The following is a 17,982-nucleotide window of genomic DNA, read 5'->3' as shown; positions in this document are numbered from 1 at the left end:
TTTCTTGTTGAAAACTTTAATTTAATCTTTATTGTCAAGGTGTTAATGAAATGTAAAAAATAAAGAAATAGAAAAATATGACTTTTATAGATTTATCTTAGAACACTATGAAACTTGGTAACATGTAAATTCTTCAGATTTCTGGTTCCAAAAGTTTGGCCACAGTACTGACACGCGTACTGGTACAGATTAGGGAAATGAATATTCTCGACGTGTTTGTACATGTTGTGCCTGTACTTGGCATACTTCTGGCACAGGACACATCTGTGTTGAGTTAGTCCATCTATGGTCACAGCTTCCAGGTACTTGTACAACTCAGGTTCTAAAAAATAAAAGTTTTGTTAGCTAAAAGCAGAAAAATGCCTTCAGCTTTCTGTTGGTTAATATATTTTCAAACATTTTTTTCACCTAATACGATTTTAATGTTTTTTTTACATGTTGTTTATGTATTGACCTTTTCTAATATATCAGGCACTTTTAGTTAAAAAAAAACTCAAAAAGTCAATATACAATTCTATTTTTGAACATTTAAATAGAATTCAAAATAATACAGTGGCGTGCGAAGCACTTTGTCTAGGGGGGGGCATTTTGAAGATTTTGTAAAATTTTGCCCCCCCCTAAATCAAAGTGCCCCGGGGGGGCACTTTGCTTTAGGGGGGGGCATTTTGATTATATATACTAATTTTAAATAAGGGCGTTTTAAGGGGTGGGATTATTTGATTATGGGCCTTCTAGTCCTTATCCCTTCTTCCCCATCCCTTCCCCCATCCCTATTTCCCATTTATATCCCCCATCTCTTCCCCCCACCATCTCTTCTCCCCCATCCCTTCTCCCCACCCTGCAATGACCGAAGGGAAGAGAGCTAGAAAGCATTTTCGAAAAAAAAATACAGAAGATAATTTAACCTTCCCCCCCCCCCCCCCCCACCACAATACATTTTTTATGGGTGGAAGGCGATGTTATAAAATCTCAGCAGGAAGGATGAAAAACCCCATTAAAAAAAATTTGGGGGGGATGGAGATAAAAACACTCATTTTGGAAATAATTTACCAAAAATTAACCTAATATGTAAAACTGATTTTAAATATTTCTTTATTGTATGACAACAAGGATGACAACATCTTTAAGTAGCAAAGCACAAAAAAAAACATCCGACCTCCATGAATTTTTAATAGTTAATTATACTCCATAATGATGAGAATGTTAACATTAAGTTTTAGCCTTCTATCTTTAATTGCAGTTGAAAAAATCACATTTCCCCTTTAGCATTACGTACTGACAGCCAAAGTGGATTATAGAGAAGCTAAAAAGTTATATCAACATATCCTACCCTCTTTAAATGGCACTTTAAAACTCTGTTAATTTTTGATTAAGTGGTGTTTCCAAGGATTTATAAGGGCGGTGCATGAAGCGCACCTAAAAATATTTACTCCCCCTTTGAACTAAAATCAATTAAAGACAACAAGAGTGGCGTATTTTATCAAGTTAGGAATATAGAGTGTAGTTAGTTTTAAGGGTTTTTAATGAAAATTCAAAATTTACATAAAAAAAACATGTTTTTTGTAAGGGTATGTACACAAAAAAAATGATAAACTTATCCTGAAAATAATATGACATCATGTATATAGTTATACAGACAGACATACAGTGTTGAGAAAAAGGCTTAGATAAATATCAATGCTATTTCTTTTTTATATAAAATAACTTTTGATTAAATATTGTTGTTTACACATGTTTTTATAGAAATATAAACAAAATATACAATATGATAAAAAGCAGAAACCATTTGGAAGGGCGCGAAGCGCAAATTTTTTTCTTCAAATATGCAGGGAGGGAGGGGTTTTGGGCTATTTATTACACTAGTCCCCAATATTTCATATAAAATTTTCTTATTCGTTGGCTCAACAACTTTGGGGACTTGTGTACATACCCTTACAAAAAAAACATGTTTTTTTATGGAATTTTGATTGGTTGGTTAATTAAGTCGAGTTACCATACATTTCATCCACTAATTGTAATCTATATAAGGGGTAATTTTGTGTATCATCATTGGGGTTGTACAATTTCTTTGGTAAAAAGTTTATATTATACAAAATAAAATACTTCCTATTACCTGGCTTGTTATGTTCAGTGAAAAAAGATTATAACCTAATTTCTACACTAAGTAGAAAATTTGGTAAGGTTAAATGAATAGTAACTGTCTGATTGGCACGAAGCGCCAAAATTTTTTTTTTTTGGGGTATTTCTTGATCTTTTTTTTGGAAACTGGGATAGTTTTGCTTTTTATAGGGTAGGGGGCAAAAAGGGGCATTTTTGTTGACCAGGGGGGGGCAAAATGGGGCATTTTTCAACATTTAGGGGGGGGCAGGGGGGGCGATGGCTAGGGGGGGGCAGGGGGGGGCGTTTTGGTCGCTAGGGGGGGGCGATTGCCCCAAACGCCCCCTTCGGTTCGCACGCCACTGAATATTTATGGACAAAATTAATTGAAAACAATATTCAGTTTATTTTGAAATACTTACAGAACATTCATTTCTTGATATTAATCATGATTTATGCCTGGTCTTTATATGACCATATAATTTTTCCCTTGTTCCAAAGCATTCTGCGCAGTATTTACATGTATAGGAAAATCTGTTTGGAAAATGTCTGTTCTCCACGTGTTTGCGCATGTTGCCGCGATCCTGAGAGAACTTGCCGCACACCAAACACCTGTGCACAATGCCGCCATCCATTATTTCCTTGGAGAGGTAGTTGTACAGCTCAAGTGACATATCTGAAAGTATAATCTTTCATCAGGTAAAATGACAATATTTCAAAGGTGGTGTATAATTACCACTTTTTTTGGGGGGGGGGGGAGGATTTACATTTCTTTTACCACCCTTCCCCTTTTACACATCTTTTGAGTTAAAAATCAAACCATAAAATTAGACTAAATGAACATTTAATTTTTATTTAATAATATGTTAAAACAAATAGGTATGGTCTTAATTTAAGATATAAAAAATTGATAAAATTTTATCATTGATTTTTATGCTTCGAGTTAATATGATAATAAAGCTTTTTGCGTGTAGCCGCTATATGGGAGCAAAATCTGCATGGATACTCATAACTGCCAGGAAAGTGAATATTCTCGACATGCTTGACAGCATTCCCCCGGTCTTGACAGCTGCGCTGACACAGCACACACACGTGAACAATTCTTCCGTCCATAGTTTCTTCCCTTGACAGGTAGGTGGAAAAATCCAGGTTTGGATCTGAAAATAAATTTTGGTCAGTGAAAGATTAAAGTAAAAGAATAGAGGGGGCACGAGCTATATGTAACTCTACCCATGGGATGGGGACCCTGTACCAACTTTCAATTGGATCTTTGAATATCAGCCAATTGCGTCAGAAATATGTATATACATACACAGCCAAGGAGCAATTTGCTAGCAGACATAAAAGGTCCCCACCACTTGAGGCAGGTAGTTATCTGGGTTAAACATCTATACTTATACATTTATTGGTAAAAGATTCATAAAGATTTATGTAACAAATTTTAAAATAAGTTCAATTCTGAAAAAAAAAAAAAACAATTATCATTATTGCAAAACAACACTTTCTGTCCGATGATACTTGGATTTGTGATGGTTCAAGTTATTTCTAGTGGTGAAAACTTTATGGCATATATTACATGAATATGTAAAAGTGCCCGGAAAATGAATATTTTCAACATGTTTACGCATATTGCCACGATCTGTAGATGATTTGCCACATAAAATGCATATTTGGATTATTTTTCCAGAACTCTGACATGTTTCTTTTCTTATATACTTATACAGCTCTTGAGTTACACCTAAAAATAAATACAATACGTTAGAAAAAGTCGTTTAAACTTAAATTAGTGAACCTATTTTTTCCTATTTTATGTTATATGATATGGTGACATATAGTTTATTTTTAACATTTAATTCATGTAAAAGAGGACTGGGTGTCTAGGACCACCATGAAGATTATTTGCAACTTAAAGCCCAATCAGAATTTTGGAAATAGACAGACAAACACACAATCTACCTCTATCTATAGAAAAATACAAAAAAAGACATCTATTAGAACAGTATTTAAGATTAGTTTGACTTTATTTAACATTTAAATGCTTGCTGAACATTAAAAATTCGGCTGTGGGAAGAAAGAAGCCGGTTTATTTGCAAAATGGGGATGACACTTGGACATGTGATGATCAAACTTGTTCCTAGTTGGCAAAACTTCGCCACACATAACACATGGATATTCATATTTGCCCGGGAAATGTTTGTCCTCCACGTGGCGCCTGGCGTTGAAACCGCGGGAAAATTGTTTGGTGCAGACTGTACACTCGTATTGTCCATCTCTTCTCGCAATATACGCATACAGATCATCTAAATAAGAATAGATAATGATAGAAAATGAAAATGATTAAGTATAATTTTAAATAAAACCCCGTTAATAAACAAATACATTGATTTAAAATACATATTTATTACTTATCGCATTGAGATTATATGTATATCAATATGACTTAATAGACCTACTATCAAAATTAATCAATGGATGTGGAATATAGCTCGTTCATCCAGTAGAAGTGGAGGGGATGTTGCAAAAGAAGGGGGAAATCGTTATTTTAAACCGCTGAGTGTTTCACTTTATTAGAAATATGAGAATATGGTGTAAGGTCCAAGTACAAATATATCCATTAATAAATCTCATATTTTTAAAAATATTTATAATCAGTGATTTTTTAGCTATTGCTGTTTCACAGAGCTATGATATCTTGTAATGTGATGATTAAGTTTATTCAAAGTAGGAAGAATAGCTCCGCATGTTTTACACGAGTAGGCAAAGAGTCCAGGAAAATGAATATTTTCTATGTGTTTTGGCAGGTTACATTTTATGCTGGCTTGTTTTCCACACAGTAAACATGTGAATTGACCATTGTCAGGACTTTTCCTCACATAATCAGAAAAGTTCACACCTGCAAAAAGAATAGAATATTATTATAATATGGTAAGAAAAAAGAAAAATGGAAAACAATACCCAACCTTCTAAAATGTAACCTAACAAACACATGGTAATTTCATGGTCATTCCAAATCCAAAAAACTTTAAAAATCTTAAAGGAAAACTTTATTATGATACTTACTTGGAATACTTGTAGGTTTCATCCTTTGTCATCCCTGGTAGGGACATGTTAAAGATCTCGTTCTACTCGTTGAATTTATCCTCCATCCAACCAGCTACATTTTTCTTGAACAGATTTACGTTTCTGGCATTTTTCAGATCACTGGGGACAGCATTCCACAGTTCTGCTATCCTGACAGTAAAGAAGTTTTTACGAACTTCAAGGTTGGATCTAGGTTTTAAGATATTTAAAGGATCTGTTTGCAGTCTTGTGCTTTGTAATATTTCCCTATCTCGATATAGCACAATAGAAGTTTGAATTTCTCCAATATTGTGTGCTATTTTATACATTTGTACAAGATCAAATTTCACGCGTCTTTTTTTCAGAGTCCACATCCCTAACTCCTTAAGCTTGTCTTTATAATCAGTTGAAGTTAAGCCAGATATCATCCCAATCGCTTTTTTCTGAACTGCTTCTAATACTTCAATGTCCTGTAGAGTCCATGGAGACCAGGCCGAGCAGGAATATTCCAAATGAGGTCTTACATACTGAATATACAGTCTAAGAAAAACATGCCTGTCCCTGTAATGGAAAGATCTAGAGATCTGGCCAAGTACTGCTCTGGCTCTATTTGCTTCTTCTTGGCAGTGTTGTGATGTTTTAAGTTTATCTGTCACAGTTATGCCAATATCTCTCTCTACTTCAACTACATCCAGCTCTGTGTTATTCATCTTGTATTTGTACTTGGGGTTATTTCGGCCACAATGCATAATCTTACATTTTTTAACATTAAACTCCATGAAAAATAAAACACTACCCACATTTCACGTTGTGCTCCTGTACATATAAGGTTTACACAAAAAGTAAACCACAGTCTTATATTTTTGAATGTAGAATCATTGTCTGTCAAATGTCAATCTGCTACTTTTTTGAATAAAAATGATTTTAACAATTTCAAATGGTTTTTTTTAACATATATTGTCGCAGAAACAAAATATTACAATTTCCTTTTTTTTTGTTTTTCATTGATTGATTTATTATCCATAGTTTCTTATGTATTAGATCTACGTCGTCATGAAGTAGGTTGAGACACTATTGTATAGCCACTAGGCCAAGCTCATTCAAAGTGAATGTTGTGGATGATTTCTATTAAGATGATGGTTCAACTTGTTAGCAGTTGGCAGGATTGATCCACAGATCTTACAAGGATACTGAAAACTATCAGGAAAATGGATATTCTCAATGTGTTTCTTCAGATTACTTCTGTAGTTGCCAGTTTTCTTGCATAAAGTACATTCATATAAGCCAGCAGAGTTCTGTATTATGAAGGAGTAGAGGTCAGCTGATCCTAAAATGTACATAAAGTTAGTACAAATATTTCTAATCCTTTAAAGCTAGAAAAAAAGTTTTTCCTCCAAGTAAAAAATCTTCATTTTGAAAAATTTGATGTTTTTCTGCATGATAGTACCTATATGAAAACCAGAGGATGTTAGTCAGCTAATTAATTTCATTTAAAATTGAAGAAAGTTAAATATTTCGTTGGCGTAAAACTTGTTTTTTGATGTAACTGTTAGTAAGTGGATAAAAAGGGGTTGGGGGGAAAGGAAGGGAATTGTGGGGAAATTTTCACTTAGAATTGTTTGTCAGAATCACATTCCCTTTTCTCTGTGTGAAAACTTAGAGATCAAATATTTTTTAAAGATAAGTAGACAAATACAAAATACAAGTCTTAATACAAAACTATCATATCAGAATTTTTACAGGCTTATCGACAAAGGTCGAGCAATCAAAGATTTGGCCTGCCATTGTGTGTTACTTAACCAAATACCTCGGGTGTTTGGACAGAAAAGGCTCCCATCATTTATTCTTGGTTGTTGGAACTTCTTGGGCATTATTTTAGATAAACAATAACAACATTAGAAAATGTATTTTTGTCATAGAAACATTCATAACATTATCAAATTGTTATCATTTAAAAAGCAAGTAAAGTATTATTTATAAAGCAAACATAAATTAGAAATACAGCAATTTCAAGGAATTTTGATACTATTTAATTAAAAAGTACAAGTCTAAACATATTAATAAATACTACAACAGTTAAAATGTTACATATAAGATTAAAAGAACATTTGTTTAGTCTAAAAGATTTGCTATTTTACTATTATTATTTTAAAAGGTTCAGAAAAGTTATTTTGAAGTTTTGATATTAAGACATTACCACGAACTGGTTAAATCACTATTTTCGACAGCGGGCCACCCATAACCCCACCTAAGATTTATAATCCTTGAATGGCACTAAATAAAATCTTAATTATACCCTGTATATTCCACAAAAACTATTACATCTTTTTTTTTTTGAGCAACGAAATCAAAAGAGAATGGTGGAATTATTGGTGGTCCACTGATGTTTCATTTCATTTTAGAGCTTGCATTTTTCCCCAAACTTTTTGTCAAAATATATTATTCTACAACACATGAAGATATTTTTTAATTTTAGCAATAATAATCACAAAAATTTTACATAAAACATAAAAGTTTTTTTGTCAAAAATTAAATTAAAACTGTTCAAAAAGGAATTCAAAATAAGGTCAAATAAATCTAATGATTGATTAAATTTTACTTTTTGGTGGACTAGGTGCTTAGCCTTTATCCTCAATAGAAATTTTGGGCCTAGGATTCCGGGGGCTCGCTGATCCATCAATTTTAATTCCAATTTTCTTGATAGGCTGGTGTATAATTAGGAGAACTCTTGTGGATAGCATATTTATGATATTTGTGCTTGGTGGACATGTGGATGTTATATTTATTTCTGGCATTGAAAGTAATATTACAAAACCTATAATATTTTGGGTGATTTTTAAAAATCTATTTTTTTAACATTTAGTGACTAAATTATTGCTATTTTTTTAATATGTAAAATAATTAAAACCTTAAAAAAGCCATATACTTTGTTAATAACTTGTTGATTTTACAGTATAGTTAGCATGTTTATGATACTTATGCTTGGTGGACATATGAACGTTGTATTTACCTCTAGAATTGAAATTAATATTACAAAACCTAAAATTTAGGTGATTTTTTAAAATTGTAACATTTAATGACTAGGTAGTTAAAGTTGTAAAAAATATTTAAACCCTTAAAGTAGTAAATAAATAGTAGATTTTACAGTATGGAAAAAGTTCAAAACCTTAAAATTACCCTTATATTTAAAACTTTGATTTCAACTATTAGAATGTAAAATGTCAGAGAGTTAAAAAGCCTTAACTTAGCCTTATACCTAATGACTTAGTTCAAATAAGCTCCGCTAGGTGATACAATTATAACTAAACTAAACCACTATTATCAGTTGATAACCCTAAATGCCCAGCTATGGACATACTTCCGGAAATTATCATTTCTGACTTGGGTCTCTTGTGTTCCCTAGATGTGTGTAATTGTAACTTATTTCTTCCATCAAAACTCCTGCCGCAAATTCTGTTAACAGGTGATTATTTCATTGGCAATTTTTGTAAAACAAATCAAAAGTGGATTTATGCCTAATGTAGAACTTAATTCATAAAAAGGGAATTACACCTTTGCGGAGCTTATTGCTAGAGAGTAAATTTATTTAAAAAGCTAGTGCTTTCCCTCAAAGTGCATATCGAACACCCAAACTCCAACCCCTTATTATTGATATAAATAAAAATAAGGAAGGATAGAGTTTTTTTCCTATGTCTATCCCTGCGGGGGAATCCTTACCTTTCGGCCCTACCCAGTACCTAAATATAACCTAACCTGAACTAATAAAGAAACAAACGAAAAACTACACTCCCACCTTATTTTCAATTTAGTTCAAATTAAGGTTTTTTTTTCATGTGCTCTACTAAGCAATTTGAGGGAAACTGCCATAAAATTCAATTAATTAAGAAAAAATCACCCCCCTGCATGTGTACACAAACTTGTTGGGGAAGTGAATAGACTCTACGTGGTTCTGCGCGTGTGACCGCTGGTTGTGGCTTTTCTGGCACAGCAGGCAGACGTACACCTGCTTGCCAGGACACGTCTCAGATGGAACCTTGGCAATGTGCTCGTCCAGGAAGGCAGAGTTGTTGGGAATCAAACCTGAAATAAATTTACTTGGTTAGAAAAAGTGGAAAGTAAGAAAAGAATTTGGTGATTTCCCACAAAGTGTCTGTTGAGAATCAAATCACCCTCCCTTATTATAAAACGAAAATGAAAATAAGGGGTGGAGAAGCCCCGCAGATATAGAATCCGCAGGGCAAGGTATAGTAATCCAACCCCTCCCCCCCCCTTTATTTTCCATTTATTTGTAATTTGGGGGAGGTAGGTTTAATTGCTCGACAGGCTGTTTGTGGGAAAACACCTACTTTAAATATAATACAGAGTGGACAAAAAAACTACTTTATGTAAATTCTACTTTAACTAATGTGGCTTAAGATTACAATTACAAAAAAATTTAAAATTAACATGAAATCCAACAAAAAATATATTTCTTTAACAAAAAATAATATAATCTCTATGGTTCTACTGAAAATATTTAAAAAATATAGCATAGTTATCCGCCCTTCCACAAATTACAATGGATTATATTTCAGGTTTTTAAACCAGATCTTAGAAAAATTCTTTTTAATTTCTGTAAGCACATTTTGCCTCATGTCTAACAAGAGTAGATCTTAGTTTTAAAGTATGCTTGCAAAACCTACAGTTGTAGGTAAAATAGTTGGGAAAGTGTTTAGATTCAATATGGAACAAGACTTGACGTTTTGTGTCATGAAAGTACTCGCAGAAAGAGCATTTGTAAGATCCATGATTTAGTTTAACAGTATATCTTTGGAAGTCCTCTGGTGTCTCAATTATACCTGAAATAAGAAAACATTAGGTATTAGTTTTAGAAAAGATTTTATTTAGTAAGGTTTATTGTCTGTAGCTAAAGATCACGGAAAAAGATAGTATGAATTGGTTGTTCTTTTCAAGGAAGCTTCATTTTATGTATTTAGATGATTTTGAGCGATTTTCCTGTCCTCAGCTCCCCTGCCTAAGCAACTAGATGACATAAAAAAAAAGTAAGTATTAGACTGTGGATATAAATAATATAGATATATTTAACTGAAAAATTGGATTATAGTACATTAATTTATAACTGGTTACTAAAAAACCTCTGTTTAACTTCTATAGGCACATTTTGACTCATGTCTAACAAGAGTTGATCTCAGCTTTAAAGTATGCTTACAGAACCTACAGTTGTAGGTAAAATAGTTGGGAAAGTGCTTAGACTCAATATGAAACAAAACTTGAGATTTTCTTTCATGAAAATACTCGCAAAACGAGCATTTATACGAACCAATAGTTAGTTTTATTGCATATCGCTGGAAGTCTTCAGGAGTTTCAATCATACCTGAAACAATATATAAATGTTAATCTATAATTTTTTTAGCAAAATCTACTTTAATTTTTGGGCCATATTGATAATAAACCAAAAATGCATAAACTATCTCTAGCTCAAAAATCACTGTCTATAATTACTGCTTTTTCTGTTTTCAATTGCAAGCAATAAACTCTACATAAGTTGTATCATATAAGTAATTTTGTAATTAAAATAGCCTGATTAAACTAAAAGAAACTTTTAATAAAATATTTTTATATTAAAAAAAATATATGTTAATTACAAAATCATTTACTTTTCTAACGATGAACCATTTTTTGCTGATACAGTTTGTTCTTTGTGTTGAATGTATTGTCATAGATATCACATGTGTAAACAAAAATGTTAAAAATGAACCTCCTTTTCTTTGATTTAATAAACAAATTAAAACATGAAAATTAAAAAAATTTATTTGCTTTTTTCAGTTAAACTATACCTACAAATATTATTGCTTTAAACTTATAAGTTTATACTATTAATCAAATATAAAATTTTAGGGAGAAAAACATAATCAAAAATGCAAATCATATTCATCTATTTCACTAGAATAATAAAATTATACTTTTTTATTGACGACGCGATGAACAATATTATGCTTGTATAGCTTGTTTCTCGTATGAAATGTTTTGTGACAAGTATCACATGTATAATGTATTATGTAGCAGTAGAGGTTGGCAGATCCTGAAATTTAAATAAATTAGTTTTTTAGATATTTATTTTATGACACACAAAACAAGTAATAATAATAACAGTATTATAATACAGGTATTAAATATTCATATACAAAAAAAATTGAATATAAATAAAAAATTATGGACAGATCAATCAACTAATAATTATGTACAGTGTCAAAGGACTAAACAATCTCGTGAGAGTTTTAAATTCTTACAAATAAAATTATAATTTTACAAACTGCCAAAAATTATTTTTTACTGTTTGTCAAGTTTAGTAATTAATACACAGTGAATGATATTCTGACAAACAATTTTAAAGGAAAATTTACCCACAAACCTCTTCCCCTTTTCCTTCCCTTCTTACCCACCCCTCTTTGGTTACATGAAAAAACAAAATATTCTTCCCCGATACTTTTAAAGGTTTCGTGATTTTTTGTAGAATTGATTGTTAGAATTGCTACCTTGGTAATACCTAATCTAATACTTAATTAAACTAAAAAACTGTTTAAAAATATTTTTATGATAAAAAAATAGGTTGTTGTTAATGACAATTACAAATAATTTTGCTTTTCTAACGATGACGAATTTTGTGATGCCACAGTTGTCTCTTTTTGTTGAACGTATTGTCACATAAGTCACATGTGTAAACAAAACTGCGTGGAAAATGAATGTTTTCCAAATGATTCTTTAGATGATCTTTTCGCCCAAAACGTTTTGCACAAATTGTACACTTGAACTTGTCCCTTGATTTGATCATGAACGCGGTTAAATCCTCTGGGCTGAAACTACCTGAAAAATATAAAAATTAAATATATGTTCTGAAAAAATTGGGGAAATGACACTTTTAAAACAACATGAATATTTTAATTGTCAGACCAATGATAAGATATCTATCTAGTAGTATATTTTCCATCAAAAAAAAACCAAGGACGTTAAAGCTTCTTTATTTGTAACCGCAAAAAGTGTTTAAAAAAACAACCATGTGACGTCATAAAAATGAGGGATTATCATTCTTTTTAAGGGGTTTTCTTTCTTACTTCTCCTCCTATCTCCCTCATTTTTGTGACGTCGCATGGATGATTTTTGAGACACTTTGTCCAGTTACCTTTATTTGTGACCTAAATAGGTTCACTCCCTAATATCAAAGAAAAGTATATAAATATTAAATTAATCTATTTCACTATTTCCATCTAAATGCTTTTCTATTGACGATGAACAGTATTGTGTTTGTACAGTTTGTTCCTCGTATTGAACGTTTTGTGGCAGATATCACAAGAGTAAACAAAACTATCAGGAAAGTGGATATTCTCAATGTGTTTCTTCAGATTACTTCTGTAGATGCCAGTTTTCTTGCATAAAGTACATTCATTTAAGCCCTCTGAGTTCTGTATGATGAAAGAGTAGAAATTGGATTTGGGAGAACCTAAAATTTAAATAAAGTTAATTTGATTTCTTTCAAATGAAATTAATCGTTTCATAGAAGTCAGAGAGAGGTAGGATAATGGGTTGTTTAATACAATAGTCCCCAATGTTTTGAAATAACGATTTCTTATTCGATGGCTTAACAACTTTGGAGACTTAAGTTGATTTAATTGTTTGATTCATTAAGTTGAGTGTTCGAACGATTCAACAACTAATTTTAATCTACAGAAGGGGTATTTTTGTGGATCTTCAGTGGGGATGTACATAATTATCAACCATTACCTTATCCCTTCAGATTTCTGCTTAAAAGTAGACTCAAATATTATAAAATAACTATTAATAAAAGTTAATAATTTGAGAAGAGTTTTTGATATATATTTTGAAACAGTAACTTCAATTTATTTTTACATTTTATGAGTTTTAAGATGATGGTTTAACTTATCAGCAGTGGGCAGGATGGCACCACAGACCTTACAAGGATACTGAAAACTATCAGGAAAGTGGATATTCTCAATGTGTTTCTTCAGGTTATGCCTGTAGTTACCAGTTTTCTTGCATATAGTACATTCATATAAGCCCTCCATGTTCTGGACTATGTAGGAGTAGAGGTCAGCTGATCCTGAAAATAACAAAAAGTTAGTTTCCTGATTCATTCAATGAAATATTTACACCTCTTAACTCTTCTAGGGTTAAACAACTAAGATCTCAGATTCCCAAAATGAAAAGCTTGGAAAGATTTCCTAATGTAACATTTCCTAAGATTTTTAATAAACTTAATGACAATTTAAGAAATTGTACCTCATTTAAATCTACCAAAGCCAAAATGAAAAAAAAAATTTAAATTGCTATTCTAGTTTTAAATGCACGAAAAGAAAATGTTATCCTTGTAAAAAATGAGTAATATTGATCTAATTAGCGCCTGTATATAAGTTAGACCCTTTACTATACTTTTTTTTCTTTTTCTTTTTACATTGTTATTAAATAAAATATTTTTCCGATATCTAATAATTTTTTTATATTTCTATGTTTTGAAATGTTTGTATAAAATATTACCTAAAATCCTTAACCAACAAATATCTACATATCCAAGTATTAACAAAATCTTTAAACAAATTAGGGATTACGCATTTGTACGGTCCTAGATGACTTTGTGATTCCTTACTTTTGTATTACAATTAATAATTTCTATTTTTATTAAATGTATTTAACCATGCTAAAGTTAAAATAAATGTTATGTTATGTTATGTTAAAAATTCTACATCTAAATATCATTATTTCAAGGAAATTTATATAGGTATTGTAATATGACCATCAAAAAAAGTGAATATCTAAAATACAAATGTTAAAATATATTGATAGTAGTAACATCAATTTAATCTTATATTTTATGAGTTTTAAGATGATAGTTTAACTTATCAGTAGTGGGCAGGATTGCACCACATACCTTACAAGGATACTGAAAACTATCAGGAAAGTGGATATTCTCAATGTGTTTCTTCAGGTTATGCCTGTAGTTACCAGTTTTCTTGCATATAGTACATTCATATAAGCCATCCATGTTCTGGACTATGTAGGAGAAGAGGTCAGCTGATCCTGAAAATGACATAAAGTTAGTTTCTCGTATTCATTCGAAACTGGTGGATTAGAACCAGTTCTCATCAATACAAAAAACTAGGTCTGGCCTCGTATTACATCCAGTTTTCTACGAATATAAAAATGTAAAATCATAAGCTTAAAACCATATTTTTACACCTTGCCTTCGGCATCTCAGAGCTAAAAAAATGGTCTAAATCTTATAATTTTACATTTTATATCAGCTGAAAGCTGTTTATGATACGATGCGAGAAATAACAATTAAAAATTCTACATCTAAATATCACGATTTCACGGAAAATTCAATACTGTAGTATGACCATCAATATAAGTGAATATCTAATATATAAATATATTGATAGCAGTAACATCAATTCAATCCTATATTTTATGAGTTTTTATATGATGGTGTAACTTATTTGCAGTGGGCAGGATGGCATCACAAAATTTACATGGATACTGGTAGCTTCCAGGAAAATGGATATTTTCAATGTGTTTTCTCAGATTACTTCTGTAGATGCCAGTTTTCTTGCATATAGTACATTCATATAAGCCTTCTGAGTTCTGTATAATGTAGGAGTAGAAATTGGCAGAATCTGAAAATAGCATAAAGTTAGTTTAAAAATTCTACATTCTAGAATATTGTAGTATGACTATCAATATAAGTAAATAATCTAATATACAAATGTTAAAATATATTGATAATTTGATATCAGTATTCAGTAACATTAATTCAATCATATGTTTTATAAGTTTTTAGATGCTTAGATAACTTATTTGCAGTGGGCAGGATGGCATCACAAAATTTACATGGATACTGGTAGCTTCCAGGAAAGTGGATATTTTCAATGTGTTTTCTCAGATTACTTCTGTAGATGCCAGTTTTCTTGCATATAGTACATTCATATAAGCCTTCTGAGTTCTGAATAATGTAGGAGTAGAAATTGGCAGAATCTGAAAATAGCATAAAGTTAGTTTAAAAATTCTACATTCTAAAATATTGTAGTATGACTATCAATATAAGTAAATAATCTAATATACAAATGTTAAAATATATTGATAATTTGATATCAGTAACATTAATTCAAACATATGTTTTATGAGTTTTTAGATGCTTAGATAACTTATTTGCAGTGGGCAGGATGGCATCACAAAATTTACATGGATACTGGTAGCTTCCAGGAAAGTGGATATTTTCAATGTGTTTTCTCAGATTACTTCTGTAGATGCCAGTTTTCTTGCATATAGTACATTCATATAAGCCTTCTGAGTTCTGTATAATATAGGAGTAGAAATTGGCAGAATCTGAAATTTAAATAAAGTTAGTACAATACAAGAGAGAATCATTTTAAAATTATTTTTAGCAGGTGTCTTAATTAATATTATGAAAAGATAATTAAATACTTATCAAAAATTATATGTTTACGCTATCAATCAAGTGTAAAATGTCAATAAGTACATATTATTTAAATTCAAAGGGATAGTTTCACGAAGTGCATTTAAAAAAAAAAATAGTGAACTGTAAGTTTTTTCTATTTTAAATAACGTAGTAGTGCATAATATAAAGTTATTGATTAAAATTAAAAGATTTTACCAGGGATTTTTCTTTAAAAATGAGTTTTTCATTTTTATTTTCAACTTCGTTGCGTGTTATATATGGCAAAAACTTTTTTCTCATAAACACAACTTTAGAAAGCATTTACTAGTTAATAGAACTTCAAACTTTTTATACAACAAAACACACATAACAACAAAGAATGACCAATAAAATATTCAGTATGGTACTTAGAGTAGTGATCTTTTTATATGTCTATTAATATTATTTTAATTTTTATTAATATATTAGGCATTGGATAGATATGATTGTAATAAAGAATTTTAACATTGACCTGACCAAACTTTTTTTATTTGACAATATCTAAAAGAGTTAGTGATTTGCAACATAAATTACATGAGAATGGTCTTTATATATATATATATATGTTGTATGGTTAGTTGGTATTTCCGCGTGAGATAATGTGTATATTGTAAGTAAACCGGACGGTTTTCTTTATTTTTTTAAAAAGAATCTATAGAAAACCTGTCCTATAATGAACCGGACGTTATTTTTTATGTTTTTTAAGTAACTTGTCCCAAGGGGAACCCCTGTTCAATTTTTTTATAACTCTTGTGAAATATGTGGAAAAAGATTCTCTGATATTGGTGTTTTGGCTATACATATTTGGAAAAAATAGACCATTCTCATGTAATTTATGTGGCAAATCACTTTAACTTTTTTCGATATTGTCAAATAAAAAAAGTTTGGTCTGGTCAATGTTAAAAATTCTTGAACATATAATCATATCTATCCAATGCCTAATATATTCTACTAAGACATATAAAAGTTCACTACTCTAAGTACCTTAACTCTTTAAATACACTTCATAGAACTATCCCTTATATTCATCTATTTCACATACAATTATGTTTTCTTACTGACGATGAACAATATTGTGCTTGTACAGTTTGTTCCTTGTATTGAATGTTTTGTGACAGATATCACAAGAATAAACAAAACTATGTGGAAAATGAATAGATTCCAAGTGACACCACAGATGTTCTTTCCTCGCAAAAAGTTTTCCACATAAAGCACATTTAAACTTGGCTCTTGTTTCCTCCCAAATAATAAAGGCATTCAGATCAGCAGGGGCCATTACATCTGAAGAAATAAAAATGATGTGAGAAAAATTGGACATAAAAATCAGGGATGGGACAATTGAGGGTAAATTAAACGTTTTCCTATGCGTGAAATTCTGCCTTAGGAAGCTGGTTAAATTTTGGGGGAAAATATTAATTTCATTGACATTTTCTCATCCCTCTATCACTGAAATTAGTCAATAAAACTATCATAAATTACAGTTAATCTTGTTTTGATAATTACCTTACAAATTGATGATTAATAAAGGGAGGCAGGGCAATTTTACAATCAGCACAAATACAGTTTATGCATTTTTGTCATTATTGTTTGTGTGGAGTGGATTTATATTACATCCAACATTGTCAAATAAACAACAAAAATATTAAGTTTTTATATATTTAAATCTTTTTATTAAAGTAACAGGAAGTGTGTGTTTCTCTGTACTGAGAATCTCGATAACCGCTGAATCAAAATCAAATGAAATGTTGTCCATAGACAAAAAAAATGTTTTCGGCAGGATCGGCGGTTCGGCTGCTATATTTCGAAAGTCCATGTTGCAACTTCAATGTAAAATGTAAGCGTTCTAATACTTACTTTAAAAAAAAAACTTGGAACACATAAATTTATGCAATGCAAGCAGAAAAAATTATACCCTTTATTTGTTATAGGAGAATATCTGCAAAACATTGATTTTATTCCCGGTTTCAAACCAGTTTATATCTAGTGGATTTTGAGTTAGAATGAACCAATAAAATACCAAATAATATTTTTTTTTATTTATGTAATACTAAGTTATAATTGAAATTTTTAAATAACTAGTATCTTAATAAAAAAATGCATAAATAAAACTATGAATACTATATTATAATCTTATTCTATAGGTACCTAATTACAAAGAATAATTATTGAGATATTTATTTTTGTTTATGAACAGAATGTGTATGTTTATAGAGCTTATTCCTTGTATTAAATACAGCAGCGCAGTAATTGCAGGAATAGCTGAAACTGTCAGGAAAATGGATGGATTGAATGTGGTCGAGCAGGTGACTTTTTTGTAA

At 30.8% G+C, this 17,982-nt stretch overlaps 3 long non-coding RNA genes across 3 annotated transcripts; all 3 read right to left on the bottom strand.

Annotated features, from left to right (window-relative positions):
• LOC145322019 (uncharacterized) lies at positions 1-3,561 on the bottom strand. The gene is made up of 2 exons (XR_013880486.1): positions 2,520-3,561; positions 1-322 (listed from the first exon to the last, which is right to left on the bottom strand). It is a non-coding gene; the product is annotated as an uncharacterized LOC145322019 (long non-coding RNA).
• A 3,485-nt stretch (positions 3,562-7,046) lies between these two features.
• Positions 7,047-10,663, bottom strand: LOC145323192 (uncharacterized). The gene is made up of 2 exons (XR_013880874.1): positions 8,414-10,663; positions 7,047-8,023 (listed from the first exon to the last, which is right to left on the bottom strand). It is a non-coding gene; the product is annotated as an uncharacterized LOC145323192 (long non-coding RNA).
• A 3,179-nt stretch (positions 10,664-13,842) lies between these two features.
• On the bottom strand, positions 13,843-14,865 carry LOC145323191 (uncharacterized). Its single transcript, XR_013880873.1, has 2 exons — positions 14,700-14,865; positions 13,843-14,247 (listed from the first exon to the last, which is right to left on the bottom strand). It is a non-coding gene; the product is annotated as an uncharacterized LOC145323191 (long non-coding RNA).
• Positions 14,866-17,982: the final 3,117 nt, after the last annotated feature.

Source organism: Acartia tonsa, chromosome 6, assembly GCF_053477335.1.
Source record: "Acartia tonsa isolate MP-2025a chromosome 6, ASM5347733v1, whole genome shotgun sequence".
NCBI lineage: Eukaryota > Metazoa > Arthropoda > Copepoda > Calanoida > Acartiidae > Acartia > Acartia tonsa.
The sequence above is the reverse complement of the archived record's forward strand: the minus strand, read 5'-3'. Positions and strand labels throughout refer to the sequence as shown.